Source organism: Columba livia, chromosome 1 (assembly GCF_036013475.1).
Source record: "Columba livia isolate bColLiv1 breed racing homer chromosome 1, bColLiv1.pat.W.v2, whole genome shotgun sequence".
In the NCBI taxonomy this organism is placed as follows: domain Eukaryota; kingdom Metazoa; phylum Chordata; class Aves; order Columbiformes; family Columbidae; genus Columba; species Columba livia.
In genome coordinates, this window is record NC_088602.1 from 130,356,750 (window position 1) to 130,373,989 (window position 17,240).

The window sequence follows — 17,240 nt, forward strand, 5'->3', positions numbered from 1 at the left end:
TCTGGTTAATGTCACTGATCTGATACTTGCTGAAGCAGATGTCTGTCATGGAAGCCTTTCATAGAAGTATTGTTGATGATAGATGGCATCCGTTTTTGTCTTCAGTCTTCAACATGGGCAGCAGCATATTGCCAGAATGTTTTTTTTTGTGAAGTTGTCTTTCCTGTTAAAAGCAGGAGAAAAATGCACTTGGGTGGGACTGCAGCTCTTAAAAAGTCTGGGTCTGTGTTTGTGTGAGTCAAAGCGCTGCTGGGCAGAGCCAGCAAGAAGACTCCCCTTCCCAGCTCCTTTGACATGCTCAGACAGTTTGAAAGCATTGTGCAAGGCTGGCTGTTGATAGCGTGATCTCCTGCATAGCAGGGAATTTCTCAGAGAAAGAGCCGAGAAAAAGAACGGAAGGATGAAGTTAGCTGCAGATGGATACTTGGGAGCAGCAGTCACTGATCTAACTAGTAACCTCTGGCCAGACTTTCATCAATAGAATTCATTTTTCTTAGGCATCATACATTGTTCAGAAGAATGGTGAAGATAATTGTTTTAAAAATACTTTTTTTGTGAAGTATTCGTTTTCAGAGGAGTATTTATTTTCAGAGTATGCAGTTTTAATGCAATTCCACCTAGGTGAGGAGGCTTCCCTTGCTAAAAGGCATACAGGAGAATAATTTGTGAAAATAACACATTCCCTCCTTGTCAGCAGCTCAAAGAAAATAAGGAGACAGAGTGTTCCTTTTGTGAGAACTACACATTTATTATTATTTGTCTATTTTAGGTACCATACTGTGAATTATTGTGCCTGTATGGTTTGCTGTCAAAGAGCCTTGGGACCCTGCATCCATTCTTCCTCTGTGTCATTAAATGTAGCAGTAGGTTCTCTGTGAGCACATGCATCTGCAAACAAGTTTTATACCTTTTTCTCCCATGATGGAGAGAGAGGATGGAGTCCTAAAACTGCATACACCAAAACCAAGGAAATGGACTGCTTTAACATAAATTACAAAAGGAGTGATGCTTCAAGGAAGTAAGTGGTCCATTTGCTTAATTAATTTGCCTTTAAGGTAAAGTGTGTTTTAACTATTCTCAACACATTTGGGAGGCTTTCTGACAGCCCGGTGTCTTAGTCAATAAAACCTATACACATGAATGGAATATCTAAATCATGATGGCAGAGGAGAAACGCCACATAAGATGCCTGTGAACAACAGGCTAAATTGAAATAACTTCTGTTTCCTGAAAACTCCTCCTTGTTGCAGCATGCAATGACAAGAGGATCAATTCCACAGCCTTCATTGACAGGACTAGTCTTGGTGAAATTAATACCATCATTAACAGATGCAGAATCTGACACAAGGGGAGTCCTATGTATTCTGAATATGTTTTGACAGTGAGTGAGGTAAGCATGAATTAGGAGAATAAGGGATTTTCCACAATTGCTACTTCCTATGCTCACAGCATTGTTCTGACACAGACCAGCCTGAGAAAGGGATAACTTCCCTTGTGCTTTTGTTTCTGGCCCAACACAGATACACAATGCATTAATGACACTGAAAGCTAGGTGATTTGAAAGGAAAAGGGGGCTGTATGTTGCTCTGGCTGATGTTGGAGGGAAAATAGGAGTGCATTAAGATGAGAAAATTTATTGTTCCTCAAAGTCTCATGGTCACACATGGCATGGAGGTGCGCTGGTCAGCATCTGTCTGGATGCGCACAAGTTTAGGGCACCGTGCTACTGGTTCCAGGTGGTGAGGCTAGAAAGACAGAGCAATCCTTTTTTTCCTGGCTGCCAGCTCAGAAGTAGTTTCTGTCATACAAAGAGAAAGAAGCCAGGGAGGGTCCATCAAGAAGTACTCCTTGTTCCGCCCTTCTCTGCATGCAGCTGGAGTGCCCCTGCCTATGGGGGTGATCTTTTCACTGCAGAGAAGTGTGACCCTATGGGTCTTCCTTCCTGCAGGACAAATAGCACTTGAATGTCCTCGGACTGTTTAAGATACTCTCAGTTGTCTGCATGAATCTCACGCACACACAGAATCACAGAATGGTAGGGATTGGAAGGGACCTCGTAAGAGACATATTCTGTTGGCTACGAAATTAAAATTTGTATAAAAGATCAGTGGAGTTGTTAACCCCTATCTGCCAAGGGTACAACTTGGTGCATTTGGTTGTTTCGTCTGAACAAAGAGGGACAGGGAACCTTATATGCATAAGAAAGAGAGGGCCAAGAGAGCAGCATTAGCTGTCCATCTGCAGTGCTTGTCTGGACTCTTCTGAGTATCAGAGAATGCACCAAAAAAGGTAACAGGACAGAATGGGAAGTGCAGTCTTGTGAACCTTTCATTGCCTTTCAGATGAGCTTTATACAGAGTTTGCAGGATTGGGCTCCAGGTGTACAAAGCCTGAGGCAGACAGGCCTGTGACTGCAAAGAGTGGGAGTCTATCTTCAAAGCAAGTTTTAATTCTTCAAAAAATTGTCTCTTCTTAGTAACTACCCCCTGGCAGCTTGCAGCAAGAAAGCTGCTTCCCTGCTAGAACGCTCACCTTCAGAAATGTGCATGTGCAGAGGCCAGCTTGCTGGTTTTATTCATAGCTCCCGGGTGGTTTAAAGCCCCACGACCTGGTAAGTATGGGTTTTGGGGACACCTGTACTGATATCAAGACATCTACCTACATGGTGACACTTTACTCTTTTGGCACTGGTGTTTGCTGGGAAGCTGTAGCTGTTGCATGTCTCCAAATGGTTTGTCAAGGATTTGACTAGGACTGAAATTTGACTCAGAGACATTTGAAGATCAGATTAGATCTGACCTTTCTGGATGAAACACTGAGGTCACAGGACAGTTGAACTATGTAACAATTTCTTTTTGCCTTTCCTGATGCTTTTGTATGGTTCAGCTAACCCAGCAGGAAAGGATGTTCAGTACACTGTGATTTGGTATCCCTCCCACCCCCAGGGGAACTTACTCCTATTTTTCTTGAAATGTATTTAACCAAAAAGTTTAGGTTACATAACACTGTTAGATAACTGCTAGCCCTGGTTAGCTGTATGCTTTACATCCTGCATAACAAAGTGTTTATTTTCATGTGTTTTATTTCTTTGGAACTGTGCTTAGTGCTGACAAATGGTATGGGGCTGGCAGCCTGGCTGCCAAGCAGACACCAGCACTAGTAAGGAGGTGCCTACTGCATCCTTTTCCCAAGCATCACTAGCTGGCCCTGTGGGGAAGGCAGCCTTTCCTGTGGTCATAAGTACCTAGTGAGTCATTTATTGACTGTGTGTCTGTTTCTGTATCTTCAAGTGAAAGATAACCTGTACCTTTTCATGTTTAGTCCATGGCACTGCTGAGGCTTAATTCATTAGTGTTTATAAAGAATTTGTAATACCAAAATGGCAAGTTTAAGCACTGGCTAAACTCTTATTTTTGACTGATTTCCAAGCACCATTCTTTGTTTGTTTGTTCACACAGACGTATCCCGTGAGAAAGTAAGTTTTTTCTAGACCGTGAGCATAAAACCGCTGAAGCCCAGTGATAGAGGTGGAAGATGGGCCAAGCTCAGCAGTGACACTGAGGTGACATATCTGGAGGGAAATTCTTGGGTGCTTGCAGATTTAACAGCTCTTGCTTGCACCCGAGACAGAGCCTTCCTGTGAAGCTGTTGTACCAAAAATGTGGGATGACAGCTTTTACTTACGGATCTGCCATAGTGTCATCAGCTTGGAAGAGAAACTACTAAGCAAGCTGCTAAACCTTATTTACTTGTCCAGTTTCATGTTGATGAGAGCATTTTAAATTGTAATGCCTGGGGCCAGCCCAGGCTGCAGTCAGGGAAATATTAGGGAAAGATTTCAGGCAATGGAAACAACATTACATGTTTCCACACCCTCTTGTGTACAGAATACAAATAAAGAGCATTTCCCACGAGACTTACTGTGGAGGGTGTGAAGCAAAATGGAACCCACCCGTTTGCACAATTTCTGGTTTTGTCCTTAAATGGCGAAAAAAATCTTTGGAATTTAGCTCATAGAAGGCTTATAAATAGATTAGTGGAGATAAAGTTTTGCTGTAAATGCTCTGGTTTTGGATCTATTCAGAAGAGTAACTCTGTAGGCCATCAAATATGAAAAGGGGGGGGTGTATTGGGGGTATTGCTAAATGCACAAAGACTATTTCATTGCACATATGCATGCACATACGTATGTGTGTGTGTGTCCACGCTCCTCTTCACCTACACTGACCCTCTCATTCTCCCTGCAACTATGTGGAGATCTGAGAGGTCTTGAAATCACTGTGTGCACTTTTAAAAGTTAAGTAACTTAGGATGAGGGAGAACTAGTGTTCAAGATTAATCAAATTGCTAAGGGAGCCTGAACCTATGACAGCTCTGTAAACAAAGGTCCTGTGATTTGTTGGCAGCTTGTTTTATGTCCTTCTCTGAAGCAGCTGGCTCTGTCTAGGAAGAAGCTGTGCAGGGCTGGATGAACCCTTGCTGAGCGATCACAGGAGCAGCGGTTCCTGTGCTCCTTTAGAAGTTAAGGTTCAGTCCTGCAGACTTCTGCCAGTTAGATTCCAGTCATCTTCAAAGGGAGCTCTGCCCAAGTGAAGGAGTCTCTCTCTGATCAGGCCCTTGTTTGTTTCTTATTTGCAAGGCTTTGATGTTCCCTGTTCGCTTTCTGACTGCCACAGGGCATGTTACTACCCTTTTCCCCGCTTCATTCTTTTCTTTGACAGTGTGCTCCCTAATGTTGAAATGGTCCTTCTCCCTGCCCCTACTTTGTTTTTTTTGAACCACAGTGTTCACACTGGTAAAGTCTCTCTCTCATCCCAGGCACAAAGGTAGGACTTTTTTTTTTTTTTTTTAATTCCTCATCGTTATACTGCTTATTTGATAGTTCAGATAGATAATCACCTTCTAATACCTGCATTGTTCCAAGGACAATTTTCTGCTCAGCCTTCTGGGATCAGCTGCAGATGGGGCAAAGGCTGAGGACTTTCTGTCTGCATCTTCCTAATGACCTAGTGATAATCAACTTTCTCTGAAAGCCATTGAACCAGGGGAAAATTTGGCTTTGCTCAGGCCTAGTTAAAGCTTGTAGGTTTGGAAAAGAAAGTCCTAGAACTTGGCTGCTATGTGTAGAAATGGGAGTGGGCTGGATTAGCTCTGAGATTTGGAGAAGAGTTTGGTCAGCTCTCATTCACCTGCATCACTTAATGTGGTGGTGCTGCTGGAGGCCTCTAGTCAGCATCCTTCATGGGAGGCTTTGGACTGCTGCACCCCTGCGTCCTCAGGAAGGAGAGAATTTGTTTCATTTTATGGCTTTGGAAACAGCTTAGTCCCATATGCAGAGCCACACCCCTGCTATGAAAATGAGGGGTTTCATTCAGATGTCTGATAAGCCACAGCTGTTCCTTTGCCACTTCAAACAAAACTTGGATTATAAAGACTGAAGTGCAGCATTTTAGTTGCTGTAAATATGAATAAGAGTGTTTAGGCAATCCAGATGATACTGAGCCAAGCATTTCTGTGTCTAATGTATATTATACAGAAAAAAAGTTGGCCAGATGAGAATTTTGCTACCACTGTCCCCAGTAACTTAAAACATCATCTGTTTTCTGATGCATTGGTGAAAATGAGGTACAATTTTTAACCTGGGCATCAGCTGGCCTGAATCTGATCTTGCTTTCAGCAGCTGTACAGTGATGTAAAATTAAACTATATTATTAGTTAAAAAAAAAATATATTTGGTCTGATCTCAGTTGTCTTAGTGCATATCTGTTTGATTTTCTTGAGTTGCTCAGAATTCACAGTGGGCTGCTTGCTGTCAGAAGCCGTCCCTTTTCATTTGGCTTCCTGCACAAGCCCTAAAGAATGATGGCACCAGAAAATTTGATCAGCATCCCAGTAATGGACATTCACTGGGTAATGATATTTCATACAAGAGAGGGCAGTGCAAACCCAGGAAGCCAGTAAAATTCCACTGCTCATTTTGTCCTTGGTGATTAAAAGGCCCTGCCATATATGGGAAAGGTCTGAGCTTCATTCACTCCAACCACAATAGTAAATGGCTTATTCACTGGACACAGTATGCAATCAAAGAACAATGCCTTATGACAATAAAAAGGAAAAGTAACAACTTTTGCTTGCAGTTTGTTTGCAGTTTTCTACACTGTGTGTTATTAAAAGCTCTGTAACTATCTTTTTGTTATTCCTTTATTTAGATCTATGTAAACTGCAGTGTTTGGTTTGCAACTTAACCCTCCCCCATAAAACCAGACACGCCAGCCTATTTCCTCTCCTCCTCCCTACACAACCCAAACAAGAAAAAGACGTTTCCTCTACCAGTATATATAAATGTACCTCTCTGTCTTCAGTGCAGCTATTGTGGATTTATATGACTAAAGGCCGGGATTAGCAGCAAAATCTTATTCTCACCAGGTATAAAGCACTATCTTTAACAAAAGCAATCATTTAATGCCAGTATTTCAAACACAGTGGTAGGACCATATGAGTAAAACAAATAGGAAATGTATGTGTGCATGTATGAATAGGGATGAATTTTGGAGGAGGAAGGGAGCAATGTGCTTTGGAGTTGCAGAAGGGGTCCCCAGTGCTCCATGCACCCTTCAGGGTTTTTCCTTCCACCGCATCAGCTTCTTCAGTGAATTCCTACACAGACAACATTAGTCATTGGAGCACAGTTGTGTTTACATTCTTGCTTTTCAGTGTATTTTCTTTAGGGATTAGTACTCTCTCTGCCATCAAAATGATGTCAATAGTCAGTCTAGTTCCATTTTATTTCATAAGGAAACAGACAGTTAAGTGACTGCATCAATGGATCTACATAGGCTTCTCTCTCTGAAAGCTTTCTGGAGTTTTTATTGTTTGATTTTTTTTACATTGACTACCTTAGAAATATGATGTTTGTGTCATATTGGTAGGTTTGGAGATTATGTCTGGGGTCCTATCCCTATATAATTTTGATGAAAACCTCCATTTTTGTGGCCAGAAGGGCTGATTGATCAGTCTGATCTGCCAAACTACATGCTTCATTGCACACCATCCAGTCACTCATGCTTGGGGGCCACTTGTGCTGATATGGTTAAAATGGATGTTGTAGCTAGCCACAGGACAGGCTGGCTGGATTTGAAGCAAGTATTTTTGCTTCTCCAAAATGTTGTTGTGCCTCCCAGGAAGGATCACAGCTCTGTGACAGAGGTGTGGTTCGGCTTCTACTTTCACATACATCTGGGTACCTCTGCAGTTTTCAACAAGTGTAACTGGTAATATGAATTTTTGCCCATGTCAAGAAAGTAGAGGTTCTTGCAGGTGACCTGCCATGGGGTGATAAGAGATTTACCTGACAGTTTAGGCTAGCTGTTGACTGGCAGCATTCAAGTGGATTGGCTTCTCAATACCAGAAAGTTGCTTTTTGACACATAGTGCTGCTTCTGTTTCTAGTGTTAAGGAAAACTGACCTTTCTGTTTGATAGTCCTTTGTGTCTGATACCTCTCTTCAGTGAGAAGAGGCATGTTTGGGTGTTTTTAATTATTATTTTTGCTAAAGGTGAAACTGCCTCACTTAACTGCATCTGAAAGGTCAGAATCTTTTAAGTCAAAGAGAGGCAAGATGTAAGTTAGGCCTGTTTTGAGATATTGCTGCTTTTCATCTCTGGACAGTAGTACTTCTGAGATGTCATTTGACAGTTATCATGAAGTCATGCTAAGACATGCCCAAAAGAAACTGTCAGGTTGTGACAGCTGGATAATGCAATAGTAACATGTTTTCTAGCTCTTAGAATGATCAGGGATAGCCAATTGGGAGACCAAAATAACTGGATATCTAAACTTCTTCATATTTCTTCATTCAGGATTTAAATTGTGAGAAACCTTGTACTGTATCAGCTGCTTAAATAACATCTGTATCCTCTGGAAAAAGTCCTTGAATAATAATCACATTGAATGCAGTAAGTATTATTGAATGGTTGAAAAATAATTTCATTTCTTCTCCTTCTACCATCTTCAGTCTTCCCGAGCCCAAATGGAAGACATGAGACTGCTATGTTTTTCTTCTTCCTCTTAAAAGAGGAAAATGTAAATGATGCATGCTTTGGAGTAGTTTTTTCACCACTTTTCACTTCTTTAAAAGATTTGTGGCCAGTCTTGGTGTTTGTGCAATTTTATTCTGGCTACCTGTAGAGAAGCTTTGCAGAAGTTCATGTTGTTGAACTCCGCTTCTTTGTACTGGCCACAGCTGGAAGTTCCCCTTCCCTTTGTTTGTTGGGGTCCTTCAGTAAAGGCTGTCAAAAGTCATCATTTTACAAGATAAGTTTTGTGATTTTTGTTAAAGTTTTTTAGAACACCCTTCCTTGTGCTGCTTGTGTCAGTAAAGATGTTTGTTGCTTCACCTGTGAGACCAAAAAATTGGTTGTCATTCTTGGGCCATCTGCTCTAACAACCTAATTGTTTTTCCAAAACAGGCAGCATTTTTTTCCCTGTTCACTACCTTCTACAATAGATGTGAGCTCCTTTCTTGGAGTTAATATAAAGCAAAAGTAATATTAACAAGAGTGGAGGGAGCAGTGGTCTGTTTGCCTTCTGTATCATAGCATCTGATAAAGATCAGTTCATCTTTGGAATTCGCTATGTGTGTAGGAAATATGTTTAGTTATAAATGAACAGATTGAAGTAGTGACAAACTATGAATCTGACTGATATGACAAAATACAGTTATACTGTTCTGAAAGCCTGGACACCGGTGTGATGAACTGGAAAAAATATCATAATCCAAGTATGTTATTTCTGTCTGCCCTGTTACTCTTCAGGGCAATGGAAAGGCACTGATGGAAAGGCTGTTGGCATCAGCAGGCATGGAACTGGTTTCATCGATCTTTGTTCAGTGCTTCCAGGTCACTGAGGATGAATATGAATATTTACATTCAAGGCTTTTCCCTGACTTAGAATTAAATACCAGAAGCTATAAGCGTAAATAAACCTGAACCAACAAAACACAACAAAACAAACCAAAAAACAACAAAAAGCCCCCCACAAAACCAAACACAAAACTAAAAATGAAAAACTAGGAAAGACATATTAGGTCATCTTGTCTCTTTCCTCTAAGCAGTGCATGATGATTCCCTAAAGTGTATTCACATGTGTTTTCTCCATAAACACCTCTGTTTATTAGCAAAATAAAATAAGCTGAAGTTTTTCAGTGAGGATTGGGATAGTTTGCTGCACTTTCTAGTTTTTAGCAAGGGGAAATAGCTATCATTCTAAAATGTGTTTCTTGGCCCATGGATATTGCTCATGTGAATTCAAGCAAAAAAACCTCTAATGAATGGAAACTTGTAGAAAAGTTAGTGGCAGCTGGTTTTATTATGCACCATGGCTTGGACATGATTTCATGTCAGTTTAATACTGGTGTTACCTCACTGATTTTGATGGAACTGCTTTCCATTTGCAAAGGAGTAAATGGAGCCAAAGTCAGACACGGACCTAGGGAGACTCTCTGGGTGAGGATTTTAATTTAGGGAATGTACTTTACATACACATAAAATATATGGGCATATCTGTATGTTGCAGTAAATGTGTCAGGCCACCTAGGAGAAGGGGCCAAATTCTGCTTTGAATAGCACCAGTGTAAATCCAAAATGAACTGTAGGGCTAACATGCCAGGGAGAGCTTAAAAAAGTATCTCGTTTTTCTAAGTGCTGGGCTGAGTTTGTTTCATATTGGACTTCTGATGTTTCCTTGATGAGACGGTTTGGAAATATGGCAGAATAAGAGTGGCCTGCAGGGAGTTTCAGGATATTTTTTCTTCTTAATTTCAACCATATCAAATTAAAAGAGAGGTGGTGTTGACCATTGTGAAGCCAGCTCAGACAAAAGCACCACATGTGCAGTTATTCTCCCTTGAAACTATCAAAGCAAGCAATGAAATCAGAACCATGTATTTCTGGAATCAAACTTCTCTTCAGAATTATGCAATATTACATCCTCTTTCAAGCTTAGCCTTCAGCTTCACTGAATCTTGCAAAATTGTAGGAAGGCTGCTGTACTCTTGTGAAAGTGTAGCTTTGGTCTCAATAAGGGACAAGAGCCTTAAAAGTTCTTAAAGTTTAGCAGAGATGTTACTCTACAAGCAGGATTTTTGAGTACTACAGCAACAGCCTGCAACTGTGAGGTAGATAGGCTTTGCCATTGCTCTGTGTATGAGGAAACACAGTTAAGACATGGCAGGTATTGATTAATAGTGAAGAAAGGCCAGGGAAACAGGTTTTGTCATCTTGGTTTCTTGCTTCTTGCATTTTGGTGGTCCCGCTCACTGCTTTCCTGTACGTCAGCTCCTGAGGTACAGGCATGTCTGGAATCAAGGTCTGCAGCCTGTGCAGTGTGAGCTTTGAAATGTTGTGATCTACTGTTAGATTTTAACACAACTCCCTTGATTTTAGCAGGACTTCCCACCAGTGTAAAGGCTGGTTTAGGATGCTTTTTGCTTTGCTCAGTCTTTGAAGTGGTGATACTTACAGATGCATGGCATAAAGGTTCATTGTAACGTAGTTTGCAGTGGGATGCTGTGCACTCCCAGGGATGGAGGGAAAACATTTTAAGATTGCGTAGTTATGTAGTGTTAACCTTCATTTTTACTTGAGGTCTTGAAGGAAAGCAGAATGATGGTAATTAAGCTTGATCTGTAGGCCAAAATTGAGTGAGAGAAGGCAGGGAGTTATGGGGAATGTTTTAAATGGCCCTATCTGCTTGTTTAAAGGGAGGTCTTACGGAGAAGGGTTACAAGTCTCTTCTCAGTCTGTTATAGGGTTCTTACTGTTCACTGTCATCCGAGCCAAAGCTAATTATATTGTCCACAGAGAAAGTGCAGCAGAAGCAGGTGTCCCTGTGGTTCATACAGCTGCTAATTGTTCCCAGTGGTGATGCAGAAATGTGTTCTTACAGAACTAGTTTGAGATCACCAACTTGCTTCACCTATGATAATACTCTGCCATCAGACAGAAATGACTTCTGCTACCTGTAATGCTTTGCCAGATTCACAGTGGTTAGCATGAATTAGAGGCCCTATTTCTCAGATGATTTGTGATGAGATTTTTAATTCTCTCTGGACCTTCTTCCTAAGCAAATTAAGTGCTGCTGAGAGAGAGAAACTCCCGTGGGAAAGCTCTTGTTTGAATGCAGTACTGAAAAGTTTTCTCCTGTTTGCTTCCAGCATGTTTCTGTCCTAAAAAAAACCTCAATCATATTCCTACTTTAATGCTTTTTTAAGCTAAACACAGCTTACCAAATTCAACCTGACCTATATATGCTAAATAATATTGTGCACGTTGTAGGTCCATTAACAGATAAAAATGGCCAAAGTCGTGTGGAGAGTCAGTGAAAGAGGCAGGGGCAGAAACGAGGATGTCTGCCTCCTACAGCAAGATACACAGGTCTAAACTACGCTGTCATCCCAGGGCATAATATTCATAGACCTACTATTTACTTTTTTCGCATAGCTCCTGGAACTACCATGTTGACTGCAAAGGAAGAGATAAGTAAGCAGGGCAAATTTGCATTTGAAGAACTATTAAAATGTGAGTGCAGTTCAAATACACTTAGAGGTGTGAGAGGAGAAAAAAAAAGTCCAAGATATTAAATACAGTGTTATCAACTGAGCATTCTTCTATATGAAGAGGACCTAAACAGATGTTGTCTAGTGACCTGGATGTCATAGGATGTGATGCCTTTTAATATATGCTGAATTTCTCCATTGCTATTTAGTTAAGTATAAGGTTATTATGGAGTGTTATGGTATGTTCAAAGAAGCCTGGCCACCCCAAGTCAGTTTTACTTTTCGTCAGTAAAAGTACTGATAAGAGTAGTGATAAGAGATTCTCAGCCAGTTTTCTCCTGCTGGATACTTGCTGGTGCTGGGAATACTAAGATGGTCTGCTCCATGGATTTATATTAGTATCACACTTATTGCATTGGACTGCTTTTAAGAAATTATATTATTTATAATTTACTGAAGGTATTCTCAGCAAATAGGCAATAGACTGTAGGCAGTGCATCTGTCATGCTGGTTTTAGAAAACAGAGGTGGCACAAAATTATTTGGTGCTACTATCTCTCTGAAGTATCAGAAAGAAAAGCTTTATGCATTTATACAGGTGCAACTGGCTTCAACTGAAGGGCCATTTTGATGAGACATGGAATGTCTCATTTATATCATTGCTATAAATTACATTTTGACATTTACATGACTTGTAGAAAACAAACACACTCCACTTGTGTTGGCGTTCTTGTTGTGTGCATAAAAGAAGACCTGTCCTCCTTACACATATGCATTTTCTGTAAGAACATAATGCCCCTATTCAGTATTCATAAAGAAGGTGCTACACAGCTTGGCTGTTTGATGAAGAGAGGCAGTTGCAGAATTCCACCCAGCTGAAATCACTGATTTTTGCAAATGGAATCATTTATACATTTTTTCTTCATTAAAAAGAAATGCAATTAGTGTTTCACAATGTTTATATGGATAGCATCAGCTGAATCTTGTTCCAGTCTGTTGCATGCTGTTGTAACATGACCTACAATGTGCATTATGCAAAAAATTGGACTTGGGATGCCCACTGTTAAGTGCAAATTCCCAATGCAAGTATGAAGGTTTGTCAAGCTGAATTAAGCTCCTTAGGTGATATCAGAAACAGTTTTGCTGGTTTGTTCATTTTTTGCAAGGGATAGAGGGAGGAGACTGAATAGAAGACGATACACTGCAAATCTGAAGGACTAGATCTTGAATTAGGCTGTTGTATTAAGTCCACAAACCTAAGTCAAGTCACTGTCAAATTTTTTGGTTTGGTGATCCTTAGAAACTCTTCTGGCTGTGTTGTCAGCAAATTTCTTCCTAACAAGGCAAGGGCATCAATTCAAAACTTTTCAGTGTGCAAGCAGTACCAAGAATGCTATTCCACATGGTTTCCTCTTTTACCCTTTTGCTTTGTTTTGTATGTGTTTTGCTTCACCTTAGCTTTCTTGATCAGATATTACTTCTGGTTTAATAGTATCACAGCATTATAAAACTTCAGGACAATTTACTTAAGTAGCTTATAAGTAGTTGTACTGTAGCATTTTACTGCTTATTGCATTTGAAACCTGAGCAATCTCAGGCCAGGTTTACCTCTCTTGAAGCTTATTTCATTTCTAACTGCTTGTCATACTACAGAATGCATTTCTGGAAGTGATGTAAAAAGACCAATTGTTTCCATTGTCCCTTGAGATTAAAAGAAGCTATTGTGCTCACTAGATTATTAAAGAAAGAGCTTACTAGATAAAAATGCATGTTCTGAAAGTCCCCAGCACATTATTCAGCCATGATCCATACATCCAGTGAAATACATTATTGGAGGCGATGCACATCAGAAGTGGTAGATACTCTCCTATTTATGCTCTGAGGCATGGTATTTCCAACAGCTTTTGGAAGCAGTCATTCCTATTTTGGGGTATCCCATACACATGCATCATAAAATCTGAATTGCTCCAATGCAGTGTTTTTAGGAACTTTTAGTTGCCATAGCTTGGGCTGGGAGTTACTCTCCTAAAAGAGCAGTTATTTGGTTGTTGTAGGGGTTTTCATCAATGCCTATTCAGTTCTGTTTCATCATTTCTTCTCCTATTAGTAGCTGTTGCAGACCACGCAGAGAAACATATGCCTTGTTTTGCCTTTTACTCATTTGAATGTGATCAGTGATTTTACAGTGTCTGATTTACAGTTGTGCTTGTCACTGGTGACTGAGGGGCACAGGACCTGAAATTTCATTTTGAATGCTGCTTTGCCATTAAGCAAAGAGTTCAGTCACTGCTGTATTGCCATAAGTACCAGGTGTTGACTCAGAATGTCATGGCTTGTGCATAAAATCATGTGGATTGAAAAAAGCTTCATTTAAAGGAGCCCAGGGATTTAGACATTTAGGTAATTGCTGTCTATCGTAGCCTTGTTAATGTGAAGAGGAAAGACAGAAGGGAATATGAAGTACTTTGAGCTAGCAGATAAAAAATACAGATCCTGTAGTACACACAATCTTTTATTTTTAAAAATGTATGTGTGGTTAACAGCTTTAAGCACTGGATGCTGTCTTTGATTATATCAGTGCTGAACTTTATCTTCAAAATTGAAACCTCTGATTTTCTAGTACATCAGTAAGTGAAACCTAAGTACCTGTAATCTGTGAAAATAAATGTAATTACTTTAGCAAATGTATTACAGCTGGCCAGGTTTAATGTTAAGATACCTGTTTCTCATAGCAGACTAGTGTCAGAAGACAGAGGTGACAGCTTGATCTGTGCTATGTCGACAGAGTGGAGGAGAAAAATTATTGCCTTACATTCTTCTGTGTGCACATTAAAGTGAATTAAACTGAGTTGCAATTCTGACCTTTGACACTTCTTCCCACTATTTTCTTCTGTTTAAAGCGTCTTGGTGAGAGTAGGTTTTTTTAATATCAAAAGTTCTGGTAAAACTGTAGCTAAGTGGACTGCTTCAAAATTGAACACTTGATAAAATCTTCAAGAACACCTAAGACATCTGAAAACTGTCACTGATCTGTTTCAAGGAGGTAGTGTGCTGGAGCTAGGACTCTGTTGTGCTCCATTTCTGTTACTGGTTTGGTTGTGCTTTAGCGGACTTTTTGGCCTTGTCTTTTTTATTTGTCTCTAAAATCCATATTTCACTTTTCTGTAGTAGCACAGGGGTAAAGGGCTGACTGTAGCAAAGCACTTTGGTGTCCATCAGTGATTGCTATGGTGGTAATGATAAGCTCATGAAAGACTGTGCAAGATCTCTCTCTGGTCAGACCACTGGCATGAAGTGCTGCTTGTATGGGTATAGCTCTCTTCATTATTTTCCAGATTCTCCTCAACAAACTTTGGTGTCATTTCGTATTGTGGGTAGGACTTTATTCTTCTGTTACAAAAGTGTACTTCTTCCTGATCCTTTGGAAATGTCAACAGCTAGAAATCCTGTTTCTCACAGGAATGTTGTGACTTGACACTTTGTTAGTGTCTACAAAGTGTTTAGAGGTCCTTTCATTAAAGGTGCCCTGGAAGTGATAGGTGCATTGTGATATTGTTAACTAAAGTGACGCACAGAAGAACTAGTGGTTAGATAAGGCTATCATCAACTGCTAAGCCTTCTGTTCCTGCTCTTTGATCTTGCAGGTTTCTAATTCCTCCTGCAGGTTTTAAATTCCCCTTTGCAAAGAATGTGTGTTGCTGAAGTGAAGTGGTCCAACTGATTTTGGGTCACCAATCCAAACCGTTATTAGGTTTACAATTTCAGTCTTAACCTAGAGCACTGGGTTTTTTTGAATTGCACTCTGGGAGGCTTAACAACCTTTAGAAATTACTGCTTTGAGTACAGGACACGACTACTAATAAAAGAACTAGTAGTTAGTCCATCAGTCAAAGTACTCATCTGCACCTCAGAAAAACAATGTCAGATTTAAAACAGTCAGGCATCTTGGTATTGCGGCCAGCCCAGCTGAGGTGTGATGGCTACAGGAAGAGAAGGCTCAGGGAGGCTTCAGCTGTAATCACAGCATTTGTACTCCTGTGGACAGATATGTAAGCATCCTTCAGCATTGCCTTAGGAGGAGGAAGCATCATTCCTCGTGTGTGCTCCATACTGAGACATAGGTGCAAGAGTAGCAACCAGTTCATCTCCTACCCCTGGGGAGGCTTTTGTGGCAGTGGCATATGAAATGACACTCTGTAGGGGTGTCCAAGCTTGTCCTGGGGCCACATGGGCTCCTCTGTCTCTGGTTCAGTGGTGCATAAGTTGCTACCTCTCTGTCTTTGTTCCGGTCTTGTCTCTTGGACCAGATGAACTTGGCTTCTGGTGCATTTGGAATGAGGCATGTGGCTTGTCCCTCTTTGGGCTACTTGGTTGCGAGTTAGCAGAAGGAGAGTACACATGGGACCTTTGAGAGGTGGCTTCATTCTTGTACTCACATATCTTGGTCTTTCCAAGATTTGTTTTCCTCCTATGAGATGTTACGGGGAGTGTTTTGTGCAGCTAGTAGCAACTCTGTATTTTGATCTTAACCCCCTTGCCTCTGATACAGCATCTGGAAAGAAAAGCTGTAGTGAAGAGCTAAGCTTTGTGGTTGTGTTTCTTAGGTTTGCTTTGGATTGTCTATTTTTTTAATAAGAAAAATTGTAGTTTTTGAATGACCTGCAGATATTATGTGGGCGAAATTCCTACTTTGAATGGTTCCCAAGATACTCTGCATTGTATATGGCTCCTAATGCCAAGCTGAGATTTGTTTTTTTTGCTTGCAAAAGAAAATGAATACATCATGATGGGCAATGCATGGCACATAAGTGAAGCTACACAAACAACTGAGGATTTTTGTGTTCTTGTAGCTGTCCATGGATAATATTTAGAAAATAAGTCCTTTGAAATACCTAAGGAATTTTGGCTGCCTTTCAGAAATGGTAGAGTTAAGTCAATAAAATGCTCAGTAGAGATTGTATGTCCCCAAACATATTTTATCTTGACAGGTTATATACTACTGAGAACTGGAGCCACGACTTGAAGCCAAGTTAGGAAAAGAACACTTCTGTTACAGCACTGAATTTGATGGAAATCTGAGGAGGGGAAGGGAGGGAATAACGTATGCTCTGAGAACATGAAATGCAGAAAGCTTCTCTAAGCTGAGCTCCTGTGTTGTATAAATCATTGTAACTCCACTGGCATCAGTAGGTCTTTACTGATTTACATCTCTTGGGCATCTGGTTTGTTTTTTATTTTACACAAACCTAATTGCTCTGATGCATGAAAGGATGGGGTTTCATATTGGTTATACTGATGGGTAGTAGCTTGGAGTCTAAGTAGTAAAGTTTTTCTAATTGGTATCATTTGCCTTAAAAAAAAATAATTAAAAAATGGGCAAACAAGGTAATGTCTAGACTTCAAGACCTCTGCCCGAACCAAATGCATACACTTTTTTTTTTTTTTCTCTGCACTGATGTGGCTTTATTGCAGTTTGCTCACCAAATAACTTGCTTTTATGGAAGAATATGACTGGAAAAATAAGCATTCTGGGTAGGAGGCAGGGAGTTATTAGAGTTATGTGGCATTAGAACAGATATTTTATTACCCCTTGGGTCCTTCCATCTGAAAGGAACATGAAGAATTAATTCAAATAGGAGGGAGGGTAGAATCTACCTTTTGGTAATGCATGTTGAATTAAACTCAGT

General features: G+C 40.4%; 1 protein-coding gene across 29 annotated transcripts in view; it reads left to right on the forward strand.

Annotated features, from left to right (window-relative positions):
* The window catches only part of CALD1 (caldesmon 1), a 255,661-nt gene that overhangs the window by 46,071 nt on the left and 192,350 nt on the right, over nucleotides 1–17,240 (forward strand). For 6 of the 29 annotated variants that reach the window (XM_065029577.1, XM_065029589.1, XM_065029749.1 and 3 more), the window contains exon 2: nucleotides 7,860–7,955. The exons of 21 other annotated variants lie outside the window; for them this stretch is intronic. The gene's annotated coding sequence lies outside the window, so the exon portion shown is untranslated. Of the gene's footprint in view, nucleotides 1–769; nucleotides 1,019–4,794; nucleotides 4,827–7,859; nucleotides 7,956–17,240 lie in introns of those variants that run through there. 2 more of the 29 variants (XM_065029772.1, XM_065029598.1) reach the window with 2 other exon arrangements.